This window comes from Monopterus albus, unplaced genomic scaffold, assembly GCF_001952655.1.
Source record: "Monopterus albus unplaced genomic scaffold, M_albus_1.0 scaffold59.1, whole genome shotgun sequence".
In the NCBI taxonomy this organism is placed as follows: Eukaryota; Metazoa; Chordata; class Actinopteri; order Synbranchiformes; family Synbranchidae; genus Monopterus; species Monopterus albus.
The window spans coordinates 1664593-1690409 of NW_018127939.1; the positions used below are offsets into that span (position 1 = coordinate 1664593).

Genomic DNA, 25817 nt, shown 5'->3' on the forward strand with positions numbered 1-25817 from the left:
AAGTCTTTGTCATAATGCCTGTTTTAGTTAACATTTCAGTTTGAGCTTTGAAAGTCCTTAAAATTTAATGGTACATGGTTGGATTTGTCATGGTTCAGTGTTGGAGGTCTTACTGTGATATGAAATTACTAGTCAAAGATAATCGTTTGCTGACCTACTGACAGGAGTATTCTTGGCCTGTAGATACATGTTGAGCACGCTGACCTTGAGTACAAGGGTGTATCATTACTCTTTTAGAAATGTACATTTTGTCATCAGTTAATCTCCCCAAATGATAATTCATCTAGGATTACATGTCAAAGTCTGATGCTGTTATGATTATTAACACTTCCCCACACTTCTTTCACTGGACTGACTGTTTCTGGGACATCAGGAGCATCAAACTCGGTCTGAGCTAGATGTTTCTGCATTCATTTTAACACCTCTCAGTGTCCTGTCTGCAAAGCTTAATTCATCTTTGAAGTATTGACAGTGGCTGTCTGCCAGCATCTCTAGATGCTGATATAATACTGTATAAGCAAATTATAGTACCATATCTTCAGGTGTGCCTAATGAGCTTTCAGAGTGGACACAGAGCAGCAGGTATTAGTCTCCAACTGTTATAGCTAATTTTCTTTCAGTCTTTTGTCAGATGATCACAATGATTATCTTTCTCCTTTTCTGCAACAGAAACACTTTACCCATGAAGTGCCCTCTACAGATTTTACTCCAACTGTGGTTATGTGTTTCAAAACCAATTATAGGGAGATAAAAATTTCTAAAGGAGGACAGTAAAGGGAAAAAAAATCCAAAATGTATAAAATTAGATAAATGGAATGCATTCAATTTTAGCAAAGCTTCTTGTAAAGTTTGTCACTGTCGGTGCTGCTTTATTCATTACATTACATTGTCTAAAACCTGTTCAAAACCTTTGAATGTGTTGAAACAGCTAAGCTCTACCTAGAAAAATGGGGGACCCATGCTGGAAAAGCAACTCCCCTTAATCAGAGACTTGCATATTTAGCCTCTTAGAGAAGAAGATGCTTCTGTGACTCATCAGGCAGATCGCTATTACTGTATCAAATCAGCACTCCCATTCTAACATCACGATGCTCACATTTCTGGTGGCTTTGATAGAAAATGGGCTGTACACAGAGTCAAGGAGGTGGTCCTTCAACCACAGTGACTTTATCACATATTCTGTTGCAGCCATGTGGATGTGTACAAGTCAGAGGAGGCTTTAAAAAGACTAATATAAATATACTGCATGTATTACCACTGTAATCATCACAAGGCTGTAGAAGAGAAAAATCTTTATCTTACCAGTGGTACTGAAGGTATTGTGTGGTACTTCTAAAGGTGGACTTATGAGACTAGAGTCAGTTAATGAGATTTAAGTGATGATTGGACTTGAATATTCATATTAGCAAAACTGATGTTGAAGGGGGGGAAAAAGAGCACTGATGAATGTTTCCTTGCAGTGTGCGCCATCTAGTGAATTTTGAGCAAAACAGCATATGTGGATTAATCAATGTACTGCTTTTGATAGTATGTACCTCATTTACATGATTACAGTATCCTGTGCAAACATGCAGCCATGCTTCTGACTGAATGGGCAGCCATTTGCACAGCACTAGCATGCAGGCACAGTTGGATAAGATGAAACAGGTTGTAGAGTTAAATAAAGAGATTCTTATCTCATGCACACAGTCTCTGAAGAAATTCAATTTAAGATCTTATCCAACCCCCGAGGCTCTTAAGTTGTATTTTAAAAATATGTAGTAATGCTCTTGGCACTGAACCTCTATGACTTCATTAAACACCACCAAGGAGAGGTCACACTTTGATCCCCCCACTGAATAGAGTGGTTCTAAGTTCTGCCAGGCTTTTGTAGAAAGGTGAAATCCACAAAATCAATAGTGTTGAAATCGAAATTTTCTAAAAGTATCTTAGGCAAGAGATATAGAGATGAACGGGGGGAGGGAGAGAGAATAGAGGCAGCCTGGCATGAGAGAGGCAGAGAGAAAGGATTGTTCACCAGTGGATAATTTGAAAGCAGGGAGCCTGAGCCTGGAACAAGATGTTCCCACCAGGCGATTTTTCCATATCACCTGAGATGTTCTAGACCAGTGTCACCATGTTAATATCAGTTTTCTGATGATATTACTTAAAGAACAAATTAGCTCTCATTTTGTGGTCCATTGTCATGAGTGATGTGTTCTGGGTGACACCACTAGAGGTCAGTGTGACCCTGAAGTGATCACACCAGGTGGGTAAGATGTCATGTACTGCATGGATAAGCAAGAGTGGAGTTTGCAGCCTGCTTTGTGGTCATGTCTGCAGACTGACTCCATGGTGAAAAGCTTTGTTTGTTTTCTGCTGAAAACAAAATCTTTTTCTTTAGTTTCTCTCCCCTTGTTCTGTTTCTTTATCTGTTCCTTCCCTTGCATTTCAACCTCAGATGGGTACAACGTGTTTATCTAATTTGAATAAGCTGGCTCCAGAAATCTGTGCTTACCCCAGCGTATTGCTCAGTCAGAGTGAGCTAGCTGTTCAAAAGGAATAGCTAATGTCTCCTTTGCCCTCACTGAAGCATGTCGGTCTATTTCAGGCTCAACGGCTAATGACAGCCAAGTAAGAAGCGGTGATCTATGTGCTGGATTGGCACTGTGATGTCAGCCCGCCACTTGGTTAGTTAGGAGAGGGCAGGGCACTTTTTCCTCATGCCTATGAACATCACCACATGTATATTCTACCCTCATGTCACTTTGCTGACAGCACTCCACCAATGGAGATGTTCTGTGATATCAGACGTGATTTGACCTGATGTGGCAGCAGTAGCATTGCCTCAAACCCCATCCTCATCCATCTCTCTGCCCATAACTGGAGCCATCCTTCAGTCCCATTTCCTTATTGATCCCATTTTGGCCAGCATTTATTCCTCCTCTCTATTACTGCCATTAGCCTCTGTCCTAAGCTGGTCCACTGCTGACCCCTGCTCACAAGATGAGAGGAGCTGTAACTGGAAGGGACCAAGGATGGGGGTGAAGGGGGCTGACAGTCAAGCCATAGAAGGGGCAAGAATGAGCAAGGAAGTGTGGCAATGAAGAGACAGGGAAAGTGTGAGAGAGCGATTGGGCAGCTGGGTAGAGATGAATGGTATTAACTGGGGTGAAGGCTGAATGCAGCAGTAGGAAGGGCACTGCTAGCCGCAGAGGTGTGTGGACGGCTTTCACATGACTCCATGCAGGAGAGTAATAGAATCCCAACGTGATGTGCCAGGATGCTTGGGGAGGGAGGGGTAAATTTAGCCTCAGCCTCAGGCAGGCAGCTCCACAGGGTTGGGGTGGGGTGGTGGGGGTGTTTGCAGCTCTGTGGCCTTCTCTGTCTACCCTTCTCTGGTCCTCTCTACCCTTCTGGAAGAGTCAGGGAGGGCCCTGCTGCAATCACAATATGAATCACCTCCTTTTCATACCTTAGCAGGCTTAATGCCCAAGTGGTGAGATGTATCGCATTGCAATGTGATGTCAGTGGGGGCAGGGTGGAGATCAGTCAGTCACACTTTATTTGCAGACTCTGTGTTAGGGTAGCATCTGTTGGCTTGTGCAGCTGTTGGGTTTCAAAAGCAAGTGTGCATGTCAAAAACTGATGTTTTAGGACAGGACAGATTTTGCATGATTGATATACAGATGGTTCACCTACAGATCTTTCATCTAGGCAAGTTACAAAAAAAGCAGTGTTTTTTTACCTTCCCCAGACATGCAGTTGGATAATGTGTTTTCCAGTGTCAGTGGTTTTGTCCTTAAATATGTCACCCCTTCAGGATTGAGTGCCGTCTGAGCCCTGCTCCCTGTCTGTCCTTCACTGTACTCATACCTTCAGTATCAGGTGAAATTCCAAACAGGGCATTGTGATGTTCATGCAAATCAGTTTGTCTGATGATTCCTTTTATCACTTTTTTATTTTTAGAACATGATGTTTGTTAAGGAGTTGCAAAATAATAAAAACCTGTTGTCACTCCTTTTCTTTGTGGAAGTGGACCTGATGCTTGCACAGTAAATATCACATGTCAGGTCATAGTAGCATTCATGTTTTTGTTTTTTTTATCCATCCAACTCTAGGGAAATTAAAAACATCTTATGTGCAACTCTTTAAAGGAGTCAAAGCATGTACATCACTGATGCAGTAAACACTTAAAAAGGAGTCATAATTAGCTCAGAGAGGTTTGTTCTGCACCAGTTCCTATGTTTTTCTATTCTCATTCATCTTCACAATTTGCCTTTAATCAAGTTGGTGAAGAAGTAGCATGGAAGGCAATAAAATTTCCCCCTGCAGTATTCCTTATCACATAAAGCTGACATCTCAACAATTATTTTTTGCTGCCCCCCCAGAAAAAACTCATCTTATAGAACATCTGACCATGGTTTTATCAAGCCCTTTGAGCCAGTTACTGTTGTGTTCATACTCAAAACCACTTCCCTTTGTGGTCGTCACCCTCTTTTTTTTTTTTTTAAACTCTCCATTGAAAGGTTGTGATGCTTACTGTTTATAATTGCAGCTTTATGGTATAGCTGTGTTATCTTAGGTGAGAGATGCAGTCCTGAATAACAAGCTCTGCCCATCTGTGCTGTTTGTCTCAAACTATGGCACAAATGATTTTTATTCAGAGCGGATAGTAGCCACAAAAAAATTATTCAGCGTTTACCAAATGTTCCCAAGTTTTACTTTTATTCAGTGAAATATGGATGCAGACTTTGAAACTCCTAGAGGTTTAAGCTGAAATACTGCATGTTGTGTGAATGTGTAAACGCAGTGTCAACAACGTGCTTTTTTCCTTGCTGCTTATTTGTCTTTGGCACAGCTGTGTATTTGCCTTCTTGGCTTGAATATTAATTTCAGATCATCCTGAAAGCACTGAACAGTAGCTATTCTTGGCTGCTAGACTCAAAATTATATTGGCAAATTCTTGTTGGAACTGAGTGATTATGGTTTGGTGTAAAGAAATGTTTAAAATGAAAAGAGAGTGAAGCCCAGATCCCGTCTCCATTCTGCTGTAACACACATCCATCTGGTGTGTTGCGTGTCCTGTAACCCAGTTTTGTGATGAACAAAAGATGTAAGCACTTCACATTTTTTGCTTCATTATATGTGGATTTAAGTTTCTGGGTGTGTTAAACTAACTCCCCAAGTCACTGAGCGGAGCACTTTCTGGCAAATGGTTGAGAGGAAAACAAATTGATTGGTTGTATTAATGCTAATTTAAAATATGTTCACTCACCACTTGTCTGCTTTTGTTTCCATTTGTTTTTAGAAGGCAGGATGAAATTGATGCAGAAAATCTTTCAGATGTTTTTCTTTCATTCTCATTTTTTAATAATCTGAATGTTTTGCCCCTCAGGAAATAGGCTGTAGTTCTCCTCTGAAGTACAGTAAATAGTATGCTGAACTGACTGAAGATAATGATTCAGTAGATGTTCTTTAAGACCTTAATGGTTTAAAAAGTCTTGCCATATTAATTCAGCAGTCTAATGCTGATGTCAAATTTTGTTTAGTGACATACTGTAGCAGTCATGGTAAGTCTTCATTTAGTCAATTAGGAAGATTTTGCTTTGTAGAGAACATGGATATGTTTTGTTGTGTCCAAACTATGATGCTGTTCCAATGTTCTGCATTATAAGTCACACTGACGTGGTGCCTCAAACAAATGTAAAACAGTTGTCTGCTGTATGCAGATCTTGTACAGTGAGCTGACATGTGAATTACACAGATATAGTCTAAGTGCGGTATCATTTTTAGCTCACATTTTGTGCCCATGTGAGCACAGTTCAGTCATTGATTTCTCCTACCTCAGCCTTTGCAGCAGAGTACTACAGTACATATATATTAGTTGAAGTGTGGCTTTTAGCTTTTTAAAAATATATAATTCTCATCAGTCTGCAGTATTCAGTGTTCAGTCTTTTGTGCAGCTGTTTCCAAAAGGGGATTTTATAAAACACTTTTCATTAACAGAACTTCTAAACCTGTATTTTAAGCTCTTTATGTCCCTTATTTATTTGTTCAAAAGCAGTGAGATGTGTCTTTAAACATTCTGCAGGCTGCCTGCTCTCTATTAGGACTTATCAGCTCTCTGTCCCTAATGTGTCCAGATGGCAACACAAAAACATCATAGTAATATTTATAGGATTGTACATTTTCTCTGAATCTCATTGATTTTTTTTTTTCTTTTTTCAATGTTTGTCATATCAGTGAGATCAGTGAGAATATAAAATGTAAATGTACAACTTCTGGTGGTTGGGGGCTGCTCTGCTTCTGCTTTTGCCCCTTCCGTCACACCATAAGACTGACCCGCTTCTTCAATAACTCATTGTCTAGACTGGTCCATCCAAGATTGTGACTTCTGGCCTGTACACAACTTGTGCCACAGGTTGACTCTATTTTTAGATGTCTCCAGTTTTGCCCATTGCTTTTCCAAACAACCCAACTAGACATAGCCTGGGTGGTCTGTGATAGCCAGTTAGACTGCAGCACTAAATAGACTGGAGCTGAGTTTTGAAGACTAAGATGTGGCACGATGCTGTTCGCATGTCTACATGTACAAATCGGTGGGTGGTGGACGGCTGATTATTTTAATAATGTTCACAATCTGAAGAAGCCAACATACAAACTGGATCAAAACAACTCTACAGCAGATGCTGACTTTTTATGTACCTGCCAGAGTTTGAGCTTAGTTCACGCTGATAAATATTAATGTACTAGATTGTAAGATCATTCATAGAAGGAATCACCTTTCACACACAGTTTTAGCCCTTGGTGTATCCTCTCTTTACTTTTTTGACAAAGAACTTAGTTCCTTTGTTGGTTGGTTCAGTGACAAACAGCTGCTCTAAGAGTAACCCAAAATGTTCAATTTGTTATTAAGGGTAAGCCTGTTTTACACAGAGATGAAGCTTTCCATGCAAACCTCCCTCTTATTTTTGACACCTTGGCCCTCAATCTCATCCTGTGAGTCAGTGCCAGACAGTAAATTAATATGCATTCAAGGTAAGCGCTCAGGTGTGGAAGAAGAGACCTGGCATTTTGTGTAGAGTAACGTTGAGAAAGTGGACTGTGAGTGATGAGGGAAAGGAGCGATCCTGATACTTGGAGTCAGTCTTTATTCAGCGTGCCCCTTCTGTCATCATTCACCTACCACTTCTTTCATCTCTGACATATATACACACACACACACACACACACACACACACACACACACACACACACACACACACACACACACAATGCTATACCTCCGTTAGTCACAACAAAAACAGACCAGCTCTGCTTTAAATCACACAAATATTCTGCACTGTGTGTACATTCTACAACCCCAAATCAGAAAACACTGGGGCGGTATGTAAAATCAAAATTAAATCTGAAAATAGTGATGCATAAACCATCTGTGTCCTGTATTACATTGAAAACAATACAGCAGCACATTATTTGATGTGACACCTCATCAATTTTATTCTTTGTTCAAAATAAACACTCATTTCAATTCTGACACCTGTAACGCATTCCAAAAAAAGTTGGAAATGCAAAGGGACGGTTGCATTTCAGGGTCAATAATGAGGTAAAACAAGGGTGCAAGCCTAAGCTGGATGACCATGCTCTCTGATTCCTCAGACGGCACTGCATCAAGAATCCTCTCTCTTCCATAAGCGATATAACCACACGGGCTCAGGATTACTTTGGCACACCTTTGTCAGGCACTACAATATGTAGTTACATCAATAAATACCACTTAAAACTGTGCTGTGCCAAAAGGAAGCCCTATGTCATCAGTGGCCAGGAGCGCAGTCGACTGCTCTGGGCTCAGAGGCATCTGGGACGGACCATCACACAGTGGAAACGTGTACTGTGGTCAGATAAATCAGTATTTCATGTCTCTTTTGGAATGAATGGACGCCGTGTGGTCCAGACCAAAGACAAAAAGAACCATCCAGACTGTTACCAGTAACAAGTCCAGAAACCAGGGTCTGTCCTGGTCTGGGGTTGTGTCAGTGCCTTGGCAAAGGTCACTTACACTTCTGTGATGGCTCCATTAATGCTGAACTACACAGATTTTGGAGCAACACATGCTGCCTTCAAGACGACATCTTTTCCAGGGTTGTCCGTGTATATTTCATCAAGACAATGCAAACCTCGTACAGGAAAAGGGTGCTGGACTGGACTGGCCTGCCAACAGTCTCAACCTGTCCCAAATAGAGAATGTGTGGCGCATTTTGAAACGCAAATTGCGTCAACATAGACCCAGAACTCTTGTGCACCTTGGGACTTGTTTGCAGGAGGAATGAGACAAAATGACACCTGACACACTTAATCACTTGGTGTCATTTTGTCCCTAAATGTTTTTAAGTGTTGTGAAAAGAAACGGCAACATCACACTGTGGTAGATGTTTTACTGTCCCAACTTTTTTTTTTGGGGGGGGGGGATGGGGTTGTGTTGCAGGCATCAGAATTAAAGTGTTTATTTTGAACAAAGAATAAAATTGATGAGGTATCACATCAAATAATGTGCTACTGTATTGTTTTCAATGTTATACAGGACACAGAAGATTTATAAGCACTATTTTCAGATTCAATTTTGATTTTACATGCTGTCCCAACTTTTTCTGATTTGGGGTTGTAATACAGTTACCAACTATATGCGACCACTATCGTATGGCATTTAAATGGATAAATGTAGACTATTCTTTATGCTTTGGGCTCTGCATTGAATTGACATTCAGGATTTCCTCTAGTAGGCTGTTTTTGGCCAAACTCAAGACATTTCAGAACCTTAATTTTCTCCATAATTCATGTTTGCATTAATTTGATGTTTTCCTTTTAATAGCTCCAATAGGCATTTATTATGGGCTTTTATTTTATTATCACTCTGGAGAATTTGCAGGCTACAACATAGAATGATGAAGGTGACATTTGCCTTGAAATAGAAGCCTTTCTAATGAGAAAAACACTCCCATACACACGTACGCAAACATGAACATCTGGAGACAGAGTAGTCAAAGATTTTGGTATAGCACTGCACAACACGGTGTGTCTAGATCCCCCTCAAGAACCCTGTGGAGCCCAGAGAGGCACTTTGGCCACTACAACACCTAGACAAGGGCCAGGGTTATGGCAGGGAAACTTAATCACAACTACCCTTTTTTTTAAATGACAGATGTGTCATAGTGTGTGGAACCAGTGCCTTCTCTCCGCTTCTGTTTCTCTCTCTCTCATTACATGGAATCACTTGGAAACATGGCAACATCATAATTAACATGGCATTTTTAAAATCTGAGCCATGAAACGTGTCATTAAAAATCCTGTGCTGCCAGCCACCTCTGTATTTCCAGACTCCCACATGGAAACAACTAAAAGTGATTACAGTACAATCTCACTAGGGCTTTATGTAATTTGGATTACTGCAGTCTGTTTCTCAACCTGCTTCCTGTCTGTCTCTCCTGTTCTTCTGCTGCAGGGAGATGAATAAGCAGCAGGATTGACTTGGGCCCATCAGTCTCTATGTCAATCTTCGAGGGGTGATCAAAGCTTTCGCAGGAGGCCTGTCCCATCCGAAACATGATTCAGCCGTCTCTGCTCATCACTGTCTCTGTCAGTGGGGGGGGTTAAGAAAGCAGACTTGAACTGTGTCATATTCGTGGTGTCCACAGAAACGACTGAGTGTGGTGCAGATGGGGCAAGTGAATAGAAAAGTAAAGCTACTATAATTTAGTGTAAAATAAATTGCATGCTGTTTAAATCCTTGATTGATCTGATTGAATATCAGAGTTTAATAATCACATCGGATCAGCCAAGTAGTCATTAATTATCAGTTCCAGTTAATGGATCATCACCAATAAATCACACATGAATGTTAATTATTACTGGATGATAAAGTTTTCATTTATGTCCAGCACATCTTATTTTATATTATTTGCAAGCATCTTCCAGACTGAATCATAGCCTTGAGCTGAAATTACATTTCAAATATTAAGATTTTAGATTTGTTTTGCAACTAGATAGTAAAAAGATAGGGTTAGAGAGAGTGCTAGAGTACAAGACAGGTTGTGTGATGATGAGTAGTCATGCCTCACAACTGTATTTTCCTCAGTCACAGTGCAGCTCAGAGTTGGATGAATGAGTCTTGTGTCTGGCTGCCTGTTCAACACTCATTAAGTGATGGAGCTCTGAGTCACCTGGCCTTGTACAAGCAGTTACCTACCAAGCTCACTGCAGTGAGTTCCCCTCTTATCCTCTTGTATCACCTTCCCTTCCATCTTGTCCAGCATACCCCAGCATGTATACATCTATCTATATATCTTCTCAATTTCCAGTTTTGAACAACACCATCAGACCACCCACGTATCCATCTAGTAGTGGCTCCAATATTAACGTGTTTCGCAAAAGCTATATTTCATTTCTGTCCTCATCAACTGCAAACCTAAATAAATAATGTTAAGATCTTTTTAGAGACTTGAAAGAGATGAAACAAATGGCAGACAGCTGATGGTTTGTGCACATCCGCAGTTTATCTGGCAGCAGTTGTCCAACTAATAGGCACGTACACACAGCTACAAAACAATGTCAGAAGTCGTCCTCACGTGTCTTTTCCTGTGCAATCATACCTTGACTCCAGATTCACTGACTCAGTTATTTAAGAGGGGTGTGACAAGATCTCGTGCAACGAGATCTCACGATAATAAAATGTGACGATATTTCTGGTCGAGGCAAAAGCTGTCTCATGACGGAGTCTGACGGTATGAATTCACATTAGTCGGGCAAAAACGCAACTCCCTGCTATTTTAATGTACGGGGCGGCGTTGGTTGGGGTTGAGAGGTTGCTGGGTGGAGTGCTGTAGGCGTGATACAGCGGTGTTGTGATGTGAGTGGCTTCTTTTACATTTCCAGCCCCTGACTTTCCGTTGTGTTTTTGTTAGCCGTGCTGCTGATGTGGCCTGCTCTACCTTTGCACCAAGTCTACCACCATCGTGTCGGCATTGATAGATAAATCCACCGTTTCACATTCCACTACTAATGAAAATTCATGCTGTATAATGATGGTGTGTTAACTGTGGCCCAAATTTGACAGTGAATAGCAGTGAATGCTCATACTCACAAGATAAACAGGAGTCTTCTTCCTGTGGACGTTTACGCCCTGATCATTCCCCTATACATGATTGGTCGATGCATTGCCTTTGCAAGATGATGCACAGAAGGTCACACACAGCAGGAGGCTTGAGAACACTGTCAAGATGTTCACATTCATACACACAAACCTTGACAAACATGGGACAAACAGACATTGTTGCAAATTGCTCATTTCTCTGTGTCAGTATGCAAACAAGCAAACAAATGCACACATAGGAAGAAAACCCATGATGGAAGAATGTACATACTGTGCATCTTTTCTGCTTATCAACACCGGCTGTCAGTGGGAGATTATGAAGATGGCAGGTCCAGGGCTTCCTTTATTTAACAGAGCAGATTATTCAGACCTTAAAGCTTTCATCTGCACAGTGACTGAACAACACTCTGTAGAATAAAGCAGTATGGGTGAAATAGCGATCAGTGTGAGTTTTCACCTTTTAACACTTTATCATGCCCTGTAGTGCTGCTGCAAAACGGAGTGAAATGTCTTTTTATAGCTTCTTTGTTCCCATAATCCCCTCCTAAGAAAATGGAATGTATAGAGCATCAAGAAAAGTTGTTGTTGGAATGCTTTAGTCTGCTGTATCTGTGGTTGACAGTCTGTAGTGGGGTTTTGTTCTCTGGACTGCTGTGCGACAGGAGTGTATGACAGCCATTTTTGATAATTATGTTTTCCAAGCACATATTTCATCTGCTGCTCACTGTTCCCTGTCCACACTTATTATATCCCCCTCCTCCCTGTTCATTCAGCACCCTATTTAATTCTCCAAGACTGTACCACAGGCTTGTCTATTGCCTTAATTTAAACCTTGGGAAGAGAAATGAAATAATACAGGTTTTATCAGCTATAAATTCATTCTGGCATTACTCAGAGCAGATGGACTCTCTAGAAATTAGCATGAAGGATATGAGCAGCTAATACCACATCTCGTGTCAGACTGATGCGCTTCCTGTTGTTCACACAAAATCTATTAATCTGTTTCCCACTTATTCTGTCACCCTGTTAGAGAAGGCAAGGCACAGGAGTTGTGGTTCTGCATGTCCATTTTCTTGTCTTTTGGTTTCACAATGAAGCTGTTTATGCCTTTAATACAAAAATTAGTAATCGGGCAGGCTCCTTCGAAAGTGTAAAATGTCCAATCCGAGGCACATTACATCAATCATACCTCAAATGTCTCAGATTTTTGGAATGTCAGGCAGCGTTTGAAGTCTTGAGCTGAACAGAACGAAGGCTGAGGATTCTGCCAACTGGTGATGACATGGCTTTGTCAATTATAAGGAGGATTTAGTTAAGTCATGGGTACTGACAGCTCACCCCAGTAATATTGTAGCGCTTGCTGACTTCCCGACACTCCAGGTGCAGTGATCTTTGCTGGGTGTGTTTCGGTGTGTTTCAGTGTGTTGGGGGGGGTGACACACAGACAAATTCTGACAAAGTGAACACTTCAAATGCCTCTGATCACATGCTGGACCAGGAGGGATATTTCTTTAGTACAAGGAGAGAGCATCAGCATCTAGAGCTTGCTAGGCCAAGTTACCGTGGCATGGACAACCTTGGTACGCAGGTGCAGACACGCATAGCAGTGACCTCACACTTGGATGTAATCCAGGCCTTGGGTGATGACTGTAGATGGTGACCACTGTTTATGCAGTGGCTGAGGTAATAATCTGCTCTCCTGAGCATCTAAACCTTCTCTTGTGCATTAGATCATAGTTGGCCAGGGCCACAGGGGGATAGCAGTATGCGGAGCTTGCAGAGTAGAAAACTGAGAGATTACTGTATTTGTTGAGACGGGGCCTTGGGGGAAGGTTGAGTACCTTGGGATTTGTCCAGTGTGAAGAAGATTTGCAGCCCTAAATCCCTACATGTATTTGGGCGCAAGGATCAACAGGACCTGTATCCTCAGGAAACATCTTGGCATTGTTCTTATATATTAAAAAAGAAAACCTGAAGTGTTTTGATCTGCTTTAAGACATTGCAGCTGTTGCAACGATTGTAAATATGATTGGGCAAGACTTCCATTTTGTCAAATGAGTTTTACAGTTTATTCACAGGGCTGGGTGATATGGCAGAATAAGTTATCACGATCATTTTTTTTCATACAAGTCAAGTTATTTCTTGGTGTTTGTTAGTTCCACTCTGAACGCAATCATGCATCAATAATATACATTAATGTGAAATGTGCCATTCTCCATCTTGACTACTTTTACATTTGCTACAATAAGTATATTTTGATGCACTTTTGTGCTTTTATGTAACTAACATTTTGAACACATGACTTTTACTTATAACACAGCATTTTTACACTGTGATATTGCTACTTTTACATACGTAAGAATCTCAGTACTTTTTCTACCACTGTTCAGTGAGGATAATAAAATGGGAATTTATTATTTTCTACTTAAAATCATTTAGCCATAAATGAAAAAGAAGAAAATATATATATTTTTTATTTTACTGGCGTTATCATTGTTAGGAAATATGAAATGACACGGTGAAATTAAAAGCTCATGCACCATAATGAAATGCAGTGTGCAGCTGTGAGAATAGCTGAGTGCTGCCACTGTGTATCTGAGCCCTCGGTCAAACTAACAGACTGACCTGAAACTGGATGCGCTTTCAGCACTTAATTACACCACAGATTCGTTTTAAAAAAAAAAAGGAATGCTATGAAAGGAACAGAGCCATAAGATCCAGCTCTATTCAAAGAGCCCCTATTCCCACGGCCGTGAGGGAGCACTCATCTCTGTGACTTGCGTGTAGTAAGGTTACCACAACAGTAGCATGTGGTCAGGCTGTGCTACTCTGACTCAGCCAACCTTGCTGTGTTTGATAGATTTACATGAGCCATTCTTAAAAAACACTACTGCGTGATTGTCTAGAGTCGCCTCCTTTCCTGTGATGTGATAGGCTGATGTGCGCTATTTAAGCAATGTATCAACAGTTTGTCTAAGTTTGTCATTTTCTCATCCTTTATATATAATTTTATAATGCGATGAGGGTATATATCGCCCAGCCCTACTCACCCCAATTCTCTCTGTAGAGGCTCTCCGTGACCCTACCATAATACCTTGGCCTTTTCAGTGCAAATTGCTCTGCATATAAATAGTGTAAGATGCTTGTTGCCAACCATGGTTGCGTTGCTACAAGAACATGTGACAGTTGGTGCTCCAGTGTGATTTGCCAGGTTGTCTGCTGCAGAACTGCAGTTATTAATGACCAGTTGTTCTGTCTTTACTCAGTCATACAGTTTACGCTCCTTCCTGATTGGAAAATGTGTGCAGGCTGGTGGAAACTATGTTTTATCTAAGTTTTGTAGGTTTCAGCTATTCTTTGATTTTGTTATAATAGACAGGGCTTGGAACAATATCTGCACCTGTAGTCAGTCTAACATGGATGACTGGTCACAGTTTGTCGTCAGCAATTGGTAGGCTTGCAAACCTCCCCTGTGGGAATACAGGTCTGGAATTATAATATGTGCATAGATGTTGGAATTAATTTGATAGCACCTTATTGTAGGAAATACTGTGTAATTGATGAATCATCATGGTGCATGTGGAATGAGCATATGAAAAACAATGTATATATACAGTATATAGACCATTTAGAGCATGCATGTGTTCCAGACAAATGACCCCAGAATTTGTTCATTATCTCATTAAACAGTCATTTTCCACTGATATAAAGATTTTTTCTCTTTCATTTATCATAACGGTGGTTTTGTGTGTTGCATTGTGATTCAATTTGCATTCTGCATCTCTTATTGGAGTCCATCTGCTTATTTACGTCCCACACAAACTCATCTCAGACAATGAGACCATGGAAAATTTAGAAAAAGGAGTGGAACTACCTGGAAACAAAAATGTCATCACAGTTTTAAGAGTTTACAGCACAAGACACTGACCCTGAGATATGTACGGGCAATACTTTTAAGGTGTATTTTATATTTTGCTCCTCCCTGAAACCAGGAGACGCATAACAAAACTACAGACTACAAGAACAATATCTTCTCTGACGTCATGTCATATCAACACAGCTATACAATTATAAGCTTCAGAATTACTCTGTTGTTGCAGAGCAATTGGATTTCACAGATTTTTCTGTTCACACCCTGTGTCCAAACAAGAGAATCAACGGCTTTTTGTGCTTAAGCAGCTTTTGCTTTTGCCATCCTGATGACAAAGCAGAACCTCGCTGCAGGATGTACAGGCCAGTCTTAATGCTTTTGAGATTGAATTTCCTTTCTTTGCCTAGTGAGAGGCTAATTGTTGATAATCATAACAAGCTCTCCCGAGGGCCTTCATACAATATCTCCCTCTTCTTCCAACTGTTTCTCTGTGCCACATGTTTCCCAATGAGGGCCATCTGCATTGCACATTCTGCTGGAAACTAATTCTCATTCCTTTAATGCTTCTTTGTAGAAGTGTTAAAAGACCAGGAGCCTTTGATTAAGGCGACACACACATACACATTCAAACACCCCTCAGTAGATATAATATGACCAGCTACATTATCTAGTTTCAACAGTGGACCACACTTCATATAACATCAATTTGCAGCCTGTTATAAAGTTATTTCTTTGAAGCGCGAGGGGTAAATTAGCATAGACACAGTGCGGATTTGCCCACCCGTAGTGTGGTGTGTTCAGCTGCAAAACTTTCACAGATAAATGATGCTGTGTGAGCTGCCAGTCGGGGTGATGAGCTGAAGCAGAGCTGTCATTCCTCTTCTTCATCAGAGCTCCATGAACCTTGGCACACAGCTGACCCCCAAACCCTTTCTAACAGCAACGGCTTATGCGTATGTGTGGTGTGTGAATGTGTATCCCTTCACAGATGCAGGCATCATCACAATACAGGAGGAATTAATGTGTAAAGGCAGTTGTCCTCCAAATTGTTTATTAAAGAAGAGCTTGTGACTCAGAACAAGGAACATCCAATTGAAGGTGATACTTGCTTTCTTCATATGTGAAAACAGTGAATGGACATTTGAAGATGTGCCACAAGCTAAATGGAAACAAACCCACTTTCATTTCACTTTGACAGCCAAAGCTCTAGTTCATCTCTGTTGTGTTTCTATTTGAAGATGTGCTCTGTACTGTAGCTAAGCTGACAGTTTTTTCACTCTCCATATATAAAGTAATTGCATGGTTAAAGCTGCCCAGTGAATTCTGTCCTGCCTTGTATAATTCAGCTTCTGCAGGAACCTCCACTCGTGTATCTCACCATTCAGCAATGCCACACAGTTTGGTTCCCTGCCAGAGCATACAGTAGCTCCCCCACAGTCCCCTGACTTAACTTCCACACACATCCGCCTGCAATCAGAGCTTGGCCAATCTGCCCAGTGTCTTGAATTACACTGCAGTTCACTTTGATAAGGACTAAGCGCCTTAGTCATGCAGATTTCTGGTGGAAGTGGTGTGGATTCCATACATAACTGGAAGAACAGTAGAGTAAAGAAAAGTATAGACAAAGTTAAGCCACTTGCCAGCTCAAGATCCCCCCGATTTCCGTTTTCATTTTCACATCCCCATGGTGCCACAAGAAGAATGTGTGTGTGTGTGTGTGTGTGTGTGTGTGTGTGTGTGTGTGTGTGTGTGTGTGTGTGTTGCTTTGCTTGAGCATCCATGCTGCTTCATGGAAGGGGATCTGTTTTGGCTCCTTTTCAGCATTCCTGGGCAGAGGCGTCATGCCCTCCATGTATGTCCTACTGTGACTGATGGTGTAAAGAGGGGTATACTCAGGGAGAACGTAGCATGATGACAATGTAAAGAGACGAGGGACTGAAAGTCCGATCTTACCGATGCAGCTGTTGAGGATTTGGAAAGTGACTTTTCCTCCCTTTCAGCACAGTGAACCTGGATTAAGGCAGGACAACACTTAGTGTAGAGAAACTTTGCCCTGAGAAACCTTGTCATGTGCATAGCGGAGCATGTGACAGTGAAAAGAGATTGATCTGAAGAGATAAATATGGTGGGACAGCTGCTGGGTGTAAATGTCCTATGCAGAGAAAACGAGAGGGGAGAGAGCGACTAAAAAGAAGCATGAGGGGGAAACTGCAGAGTCATTTATAATATATTGATGATGGTCTTTTGGATCACCCGTAGGGCTGTGCTAACACAGCAGACTCAGCAGTTTGGCAACAGTAGTTTTCTCACACCCACCTTTACATGCAGGGCTGTGAGGCACTGGTGAGACCTATATCTGAACCTCAAGGCTTTGCCAAGGAACGATCAGTAGCCTGTTAGCTCTGTAAACAAAGGAAAGATGCTTTCATTATACCTGGATGTGCTTAGTTCCACATCCTGTCATTTTGATTTTGCTGTCTCCTACCCACCCTGTATATGGAACAGAGATTATGCACTATAGTGTCTCAATGTATGCATTTGTGCCAGAAAAGCAGACGGAGTGTAGAATGGATGGAACGCTCTCTGCAGCATGTTGTCCATAATCCCTACAGGGTGTTAAACCTAGGATGGCATGACTCATAGACACACAGCTAAGCTCACATAAAAAAGCTCAAACAGCCTGCTTCACACTAATTCAAGTAAATTTATTACAACTGGACTTTTAGCACCCCCTTCCTAAACAATTACTAAAGTCAGACCAGTCAGGTAACAGGTATGCAGCAAGCCTCCAGTAATACTGTCAACCTGTTGCTGACCATGCTTATGTTGATGTGTACTAGATGTTTCAGAGCACATTCATGAATTCATCTCAAAGGTTTTTGTCATCCAGCGCCATGGTACACAGTGTGTTTCAACTCCAGGCTAGTCCAGCAGAGCCACATTTCGTCTTCCTCAGCATGAGGGAAGCCGGCCGTTCTCAGCTGACTTGCCGATGTGTGCCAGCGCTGGCTGACACCGCCTCATTCACAGCTGTGTGAGCTCTGTGTATGCCGCAGCTGCAGGGCTCTACTCTCTCCCATGAGACAAATGATACTCCATTACCACACACACAGCACTGCAGTGGCTTTCAGTGGCTCTCTCCCTGCTTTTTATTAAAGCAAGGTTATTTGTTTTCACTGTCCTCATTACAAAGTCGCACATTGTATTCCCAGTCTGTAAAAAAAAAAAAAAAAAAAATCAGTCATGACGAATTTTAATCTCTTTTTTTTTGGGATAGTTGGTTTGTTTCCACCTTGAGAACAGAGAGCCATGTGCTAGAATGCCAAGGTCAGCTTCCTTCCCCTGTTGGATCTTAAAGAATGGTGTTTGAATGCTGAATTGCAAACACCGACAAAGCCGCGAGAAGGCTCTCTGTTTCCAGTGTAATAAAGAATGTCATGTATATTTCTCAAGATAATGAGCCATCATCATGGTTGCTGCAAGATCTCACAGAGGCACACACAGAGCACATCAATTCGTCCACACGTGCTGCATACAGACACAAACAGGGTTAAGGGCCACAGATGGTAAATATAGCTCACAGAGAGTGAGTGATCACATTTGAAGCCACATTATAGTTTGTTTATAGTTATAGGAATGCAAGATAATGTCTGATGTCCAGAAATCTATCTCCTGAGCATGACTTGCAGTACTGTGGAAATATTGTTCCAACATTGTGCCTACTGGATGCTGATGGCCATCTTGTTTTTCTCCATGGCCATTGTTTAGAGCTGACTGTCCACAGTCCCCCAGGGAACAGGAAGGAGGCAGGCTTGTAATGATGAGGAATAATGCTGTAACGTAATTATATTTGTCTTGTTGCACAGTGCAGAGCCCTAATTAATTCTGCCTGCTAATGGGGGGAACAAACTGTCTTGTTTTTGCTGGCTGTCACTCTTTCATCCTCTACAGCAGTTTGCACATTCTCGCTTGATTTTCTTCCCTCCTGGCACCTTGTTATCTCTTTGGTTCCTTATTATTTATCAGTCCTCACCTTCTGCGACCCTCGCACACGAACATTATGCTCATTCTCTTATCATTACGGCCCTTCGTTCTGTTGTGCCCGCCCACCCGGCCGCTCAGTGCTTCTCACTCCATGCTTGGCCTTAGGTCTTTTGACAGAAATTGAAAACCATGAAGCTGATTCGTTCTATTTTGGCCTTGCCTTTAAATCCTTTATACAATAAACGAGTCTTTAATGAAATGAGGTTCTGAAGAGATGAGGAAAAGTCAGTGTAAGACAATTGTGCCTGACATATTAAGATTCATACCTGACTGATTGAACACAGTATGTGCAGTAATTTGTCCCAGTCAGTCTCAACAGATTCATATATTGTGCTTGACTGAACATTTGCTTTGGAGTGTCCCCCAGCCACAACCTTTTCCTCCATATGCATGAACATTTCAGCTTGTCTCAGAAATCTAAACCTTCAGTAGATTGTGCTTTATATTGAAGGAACACAAAACTAAAGTCCCATCAGTTAGTTCTGGCAGTGGCAGTTGCCGTTTGGTAAGCTTATGCAACAGACAGAGGGAAACTTTAGCCAACATTCTTCTCAATAAAATAAAAATTAAAGCAGCATCTGTTCCCTCATACTGCAAGTCTTCCTGTGGAAAGAAAAGTGACCCCTGATGTATTCGAGAGAGAGAGGCGCTAAATCAGCCGAGATGCTGTCTGCTGCTCTCACATGAAGGTGCATCTAGAGAATCATCATTCATGCTGGAGAGCAGATGCAGCGCTTTGACATCCTATGTACCTTGCCTTGGCTGTGCCTCTCTGTGTGCCCATGTGTTTTTTGCATTCCTATTTTGTGTGTGTGTGTGTGTGTTTGTAAGTTTGATCTCATTAGAGTGCTCTGAAAGATAAAACAAAACAAAAACAGAACTGCATATGTGCACAAACGACCAGGCGCATTTGCCTTCAAGACATTCACCTTGGCTTGTTGTGACCCTGCTTTCTGCTGCTGCATGCAAGGTCACACTCTAAGAGCTGTATTGTGTTGAGTGAGTGTCAGACCAGGTGGTCGACCATTCTGTAAAAGAGAGGAAACTTCAGCATCCTGCTGTGTAACCTGCTATAAACACAAGTTGTACTGTGGACACATTTTAGTAACAACTCAAGGCTGGTTGGATACAAGCCTAAGTTTTTATACTCCTGCTTTATTTGGTTGACGAGCTTTTTTTCTCTGCGGTATTGTAATTCATGGGATTGGCTCACTGGTTGCTTGATTCAATAAATGAGGGCGTAAATAAAAAAAAACTAAATAAGATGCAATAAATTTCCTTTTAAACATGGTTTCCCTGAGAGTAAGACCAGAAACTGACTGACATGCTGTTTATTTTTGCAGACTTTTGACCTCCCCAGCCTGAGGTGGAGACAGTCTCTCTTCCTGTTTCTCACCCTTGTAGGAAGGTAAGATTAATGCTGTCACACCCTTCCTCCATCTGCTATGATAATCTGTAAGCATATACAAAGATCCTTTAATTACTCAGCAGGATTTGATCCTTGAACATCTCCTGTGTATTGCTCAGTTTATTCATCAAGCCCACTCAGATGGAAAAGTGCTTGAGCTCACATTAATTCAAACATGTCTTTAATTGCAGCCCACACCCTCACACCTGGGGTTACACTTCACGCAGAGTTGGTTAAGATACAGATCTTGTCCAGATTACAGTGGACTCAGAGTTGTGAGGGTGAACACGCAGAGGGCACACTGATAACCACCCAGACCTCCCTGCTGTGTGGTATCCATGCTTCAAAGAGAAGCACTGCTTAATGCGGCTACCTAAAATTAGCCAGTCAACAGATAACCTGTGCCTTGAGATCAAATCGAGGCTGAACTGTTAGGCTCTTTGACAGTGCCTCGCATGGCAGAGAAGGAGGAATGTAGAGTGAGGGCGACACAGAGATGGCCAGAAAGCGAGTATAGCTTCAGTGCCAGCCATGCAATGGGATGTGTGCTCAAGAGGACCTACTGTATATACTGTAGGCGGAAAGTTCCATGGCAGAAGATCATTCACAAGGGCTTTGGATTGAAAGGGTCAAGGTTTTGTGTGTTTCACGTCACACTCTCACTTTCACAATGCATTTCTGTTCCCCAGAAATCTAATCTGCTGCCATTTAAAACCACAGTTTCTTTAACAAGCTAAAGCAAGACAAAAAATTAGAGGGAAGAGGACCTGGGGAGAATCTGAATCCGTTATGACTGTCATTTACCTGCCTCAAGGTGCAAACATTTATCTCTAGTGTTTTTCCACTGGACTGATGTCCCTCTGTAAAAATAATTTAAAAAATAAATCACATTTGGACTGTTGGACAGTGTTTCTTCCTGGTTCATATCTGCAGTAAAGTCATCAGGAGATGCTATGAACTAATTTTCACCCTTCGTGAATTTATTTCTTGTGTGGCAGTAAAACATCTGCCTACAGAAACTCCTACAGGTAAAACTGGACTAACAAAGCACCTTGAAGGTGCTCTACTGAATTTCTTTTCAGCTGCTAGAGGGTTTATTTGGTCATCTCTGTTTCGATGATGAGATTTATAGGTCGCCACATGATGGTGACAGGGACATCAGAGAAATTAGTTGATGAAAAGGTTAGGTAAATTAGTACACAGACAAGGATGACAGAGTTTGTGTTTTGTTTATTTTCAGAGTGACAGAGTTGTTGAGGTCAGCTTATTAAAAACAATGTTCAGGCTCTATTGGGTTTGCATACCAAAGTGCATTTAAATAGCAGTACAACATAATGCGCAATTAGATGGCAGCCTCAGCGTTGTCTTCATTTGCAATCGGGTGTGTAGGGAGAATGTTGTATTTTCAGTTGTCTGTTGTTTGCAGTGCTGCTCTGGAACCAGCTGTATCCTGCTTGTCCTTTTGTCCCCATGGAAGCATCTGTGTTTCTCTGTTAACAGGAAAAGAAAGAAGAGAGAGAAAGAACGGGGCCACAAGGCTTGTTCAGTTAGTGTTCAGTGTGATTAAATGTGCAATTAGGCAAAAAACAAGAACGGAGCCTTTGAAAACAGTGCTATTTAGCAGTGTACTGTATATCTTGATTTACTTTTATAACTATGACATCTGTAGCACTATGTGCGTGTGTAACTAAATTTGTCCTCGGATGGAAAGTCATTCAGTCATATTGCCGACAAGGACACATACAAGCATGTCTCACAACCTTTCAGCCTGGAGCAACAGCTCCATTGGGCCTCTCTGACCACTAATGGCCCTGCAGCACAGTACAAGGTGGTTAACACACTGGGGGAGTGTGTATATATACAGTATAGAGTGCCATAGCAGCGAGTCCTAACAGAACTAGCACTTTTGAATTTCCCGTCCCCTCGCCCTGAAGTCGGTGGGCTTTTTGAATGGGTTTTTATTATTGTCAAAGGCACCAGGGTGATGCCAACTTCTGGGTTGGCCTACAAAATTACATTGCTGGGGGGGGATTGCTGTCTCTCCTGTTGTGCTAGCTGAAAGATACTGACTGATGCAGTTTCACCAGTGAACACTTTACATAGTTAATTCCCCATCCAGATGGCACCACATGCACCGGTGGCCAACAGAGACCTTATATGCCTGTCTTTAATTGGCTATTTATTGACTCTGCTACAGCACGGGAGACGATAAATAAACCAGCTGGTTGAGAGAGGGAGGTGGCAGACAAGTGTGGGGATGTCAGTGTTATTGTGTGTGTCAGATCTATGGTTGCATTATTTATACATCTCATTTTTATTTATGTAGCTACAGTAGGATCAGTAGAGCAAAACATGATGGAACAATACAAACAAAACCTGTTTCTTGGACACAGTTTATTTGCACAGGTCACTGCACGTTGGTTCTGTTTGGGAAGATGGTGTGAGCACGCAGAGGAACTGTAGGCGGACTTTAGTCGTAAAGGCTTGGCAGTTCACTTTGGGTCTCCAAGAGCCTCTATTTGACAGCGGACAGCAGTCTTCATTGTCACTTTAAATAATGTCACATAATGTATGTGTGTGGCAGTTTATGCATGCATGCTTATGTGTATGGATGCATGAATTGTTTGTCTCATAATGCAATGTGATGATGTGCTCTTCTGAATGAAAACTAATGGAAAATATAAGTATGATCTGTCAAAACATTTCACAACATGTGCACCTGATAGCGCTTGTCTAAGAAAGCAAAGAAGAGGCAAGGGAAGATTTCTAATTTCTTCAGCCAGAAGGATAATTAATCTGCTGATTTGTGCCTGAGCAGAGCTTGATGTAGAGGAGCTCATTAGAGCCTCAGTGCAAAAAATCCCATCTTGACCTTTCATTCAGTCTTCAGATGAAACTGCCAACTTTTATTCTCTAAAACAAAGAAGTCTTCCTAGTTTTCACAAAGCATATTTTGTGTGATTTTAAACTTTTTAAATGTAGTTTTTAAAAAATAAAATCAGCCAGTTTTACACACAGTTATAAATATGCTACAATAAACTGAGATATTTGACAATGCTGTGGTTGCATGTATGTGGCATGTTTTAGTGAATGAATGCTTATGTAATGATCAATAATACACAGTCAAATGTGCCAAACAATGGGAGAGCATTCATATGGGAGCCCAGTATACGAGTTAAATGATGTTTTCCCATTATTCGGCCATGCCATCATAAATCTTCAGAACTCCACAATAAGCAACATTGTTTTCCAGACGCAACCTGCTGTTAAAAGGTTTAACTTGCACTGCACATTCTCAGCTCTGCAGCACAATGATGTGTTGCTCTCACACAGATTCTCCAACAGAGGTTAAACGGCCACCTTGCCACGCATTCTCACACACACACACACACACCTCATAGCAATGTCAACCTCTTGATTGTTTCTTCAACCTGTTGCTTTGCTCAGTCAGTCAGTTCATCCATCCAAACTACTTAACCAGCCAGCGAAGCCAGAAAAAACTGTGATCAGAATTGCACAGCTCCGTCATCCTCCAACCGTGCTGCTCCTCTAGGCTGGGAGCTATCCCTGGAATGTCCCCTCCTGCTGGGTTGCACTCATCCAGGTCCCATTCTGGTAAATGCCAACTGGCTCAGATGGGCTTTGATGCTAGCCTTGTACATAAATGCCTTTTTGTGTGTGTGTGTATGTACATGTGGTCTGTGCAAGCATATGTGCATGTTTGTGTGAATGCTGACAGGCAGCCAGCTCTGGGTATTGATCTGTAGCCATTCCGACTGGAGCCCAAAGGGCAGGCTGTATCATCTGTCACTCTGCTTAGAAGCACTGATCTTAGATCACAAATGCCAGTCGGGGGGTAGAAAGTTGTAGAGCAAGAAAGACTGAAGCTGTGAAAAGATGTAGTTGCTATGAGCATGTATGTGTGGTAACGAGTGTGTCTCTGCTTGGCCTCCTGAGTGGTAAAGCTGCTCTCTGTTTACTCCTTCACTGTCCAAGGTGATTGAGACAAACATCCGTCTCTAGGACCCATGGCTGAAGACAACAATCAGTGCTGACCAGTTCACCTTCATGACCTTCATGTGTGCTTTAAACATCCATGTTTCTCCTAGCAGCTCTTTCCACATTGCAATGACAACACAATTACACACCACTCAGACATAACATGGATACACATCAAATTATTTGCACATAAACAGGTCTGTGTGTGTAGCTCTAGGGACAAATAATGAATCTTAATGTGATACCATAATGACTGTAAAATGACTTCTAAGGTTACAGCATTTCTTTCTAAGATAAGAATTAGAACTGAGCTGGTTTTACCACTTTCTTTGTTTGTAAAACCTTAAGTCACTCTGCTCTTTGGTCTTTGTCTAAAGTCGGTCTTTTTAGGTTCTTTCACTGTTATATTCGTTCACAGGGCTCTGGTCTACCTATTGTGTTCATGGCTGAGATTGGTTTGGTTTTTAAGGTGTCTGAAGTCCTGTGTTGTTTTGCCAGAGATAGACACTGATGATTGTATCGACAAAGCCCAAGGTTGCTTCAAGTCTTGCGTGACTCCACGCCGCCTTGGTTTTTCACAATGATTATTCCATTACTCTAAATCTCCTAAATCTGTTCCTGCCACACATTTAACACACTGATGGGTCTCTTGTGGCTTCAGTTTAAATGTTTTGATGATTCCAACCTCTGAGTGTAGGAGCCTCTAGCACTCATAAAGCAAGAGTCCCAATAATGGATAAACAGAAACCCTGTTGTATTTGTCTGGTAACCTTTAATCCCATCAAATGGATAAATGACCAGTTTGTGCCTCATTTTGATAATGGCACAGTATGTTGATAAATGTGAATTCCTGTTTAAGGGAAGTATGTTGTTACCAAGCGGTAACCTCCAAGGCTGACAAATGACACCAGTGTGGGAGTGCCAAAACCTGCCACTTGAGGCTGGCTCCAAATAAACATGTTTACAGCCTGGTTAAAAAAAAAGGATGTTTTCTTTTGTTAATTTCCCCTTTCATGACAACTATACGGGGGTGAAATGTTATACAAGTTGCCCATTTAATATTATATTGAGGCTAAAGGTTGCACATAATTAAGGGTGTTTCCACTTTGAGTTACAGGTGGGATGGTCCTCCACAGGTGACTAGCTGCTAGCTATCGCCACCTCTTTGCCAGGCACGAGCTTCAAACCGCTCTACAGAAAACCAGCGGGTGATGCCACAGTGGGTTTGTACACCTTTTATAAACAGTCAGTGGGTTTTATTTTAGCTTCAAACTGTCACTTTGGTAAGGTCTTCTGAAACCACCTTGCACTAAATCAAATATATAGATAAAATGTGTATATTAGTTGGCACAAAAAACATGTTTTTA

At 41.6% G+C, this 25817-nt stretch overlaps 1 protein-coding gene across 8 annotated transcripts in view; it reads left to right on the forward strand.

The window, feature by feature from the left end:
* Positions 1 to 25817, forward strand: part of tspan9a (tetraspanin 9a) — a 146104-nt gene that overhangs the window by 5900 nt on the left and 114387 nt on the right. The window contains exons 2-4 of one of the 8 annotated variants that reach the window (XM_020602989.1): positions 9482 to 9615; positions 20387 to 20451; positions 25568 to 25673. The gene's annotated coding sequence lies outside the window, so the exon portion shown is untranslated. Of the gene's footprint in view, positions 1 to 9481; positions 9616 to 9990; positions 10239 to 20386; positions 20452 to 25561; positions 25674 to 25817 lie in introns of those variants that run through there. The other 7 variants (XM_020602990.1, XM_020602984.1, XM_020602985.1 and 4 more) reach the window with 7 other exon arrangements.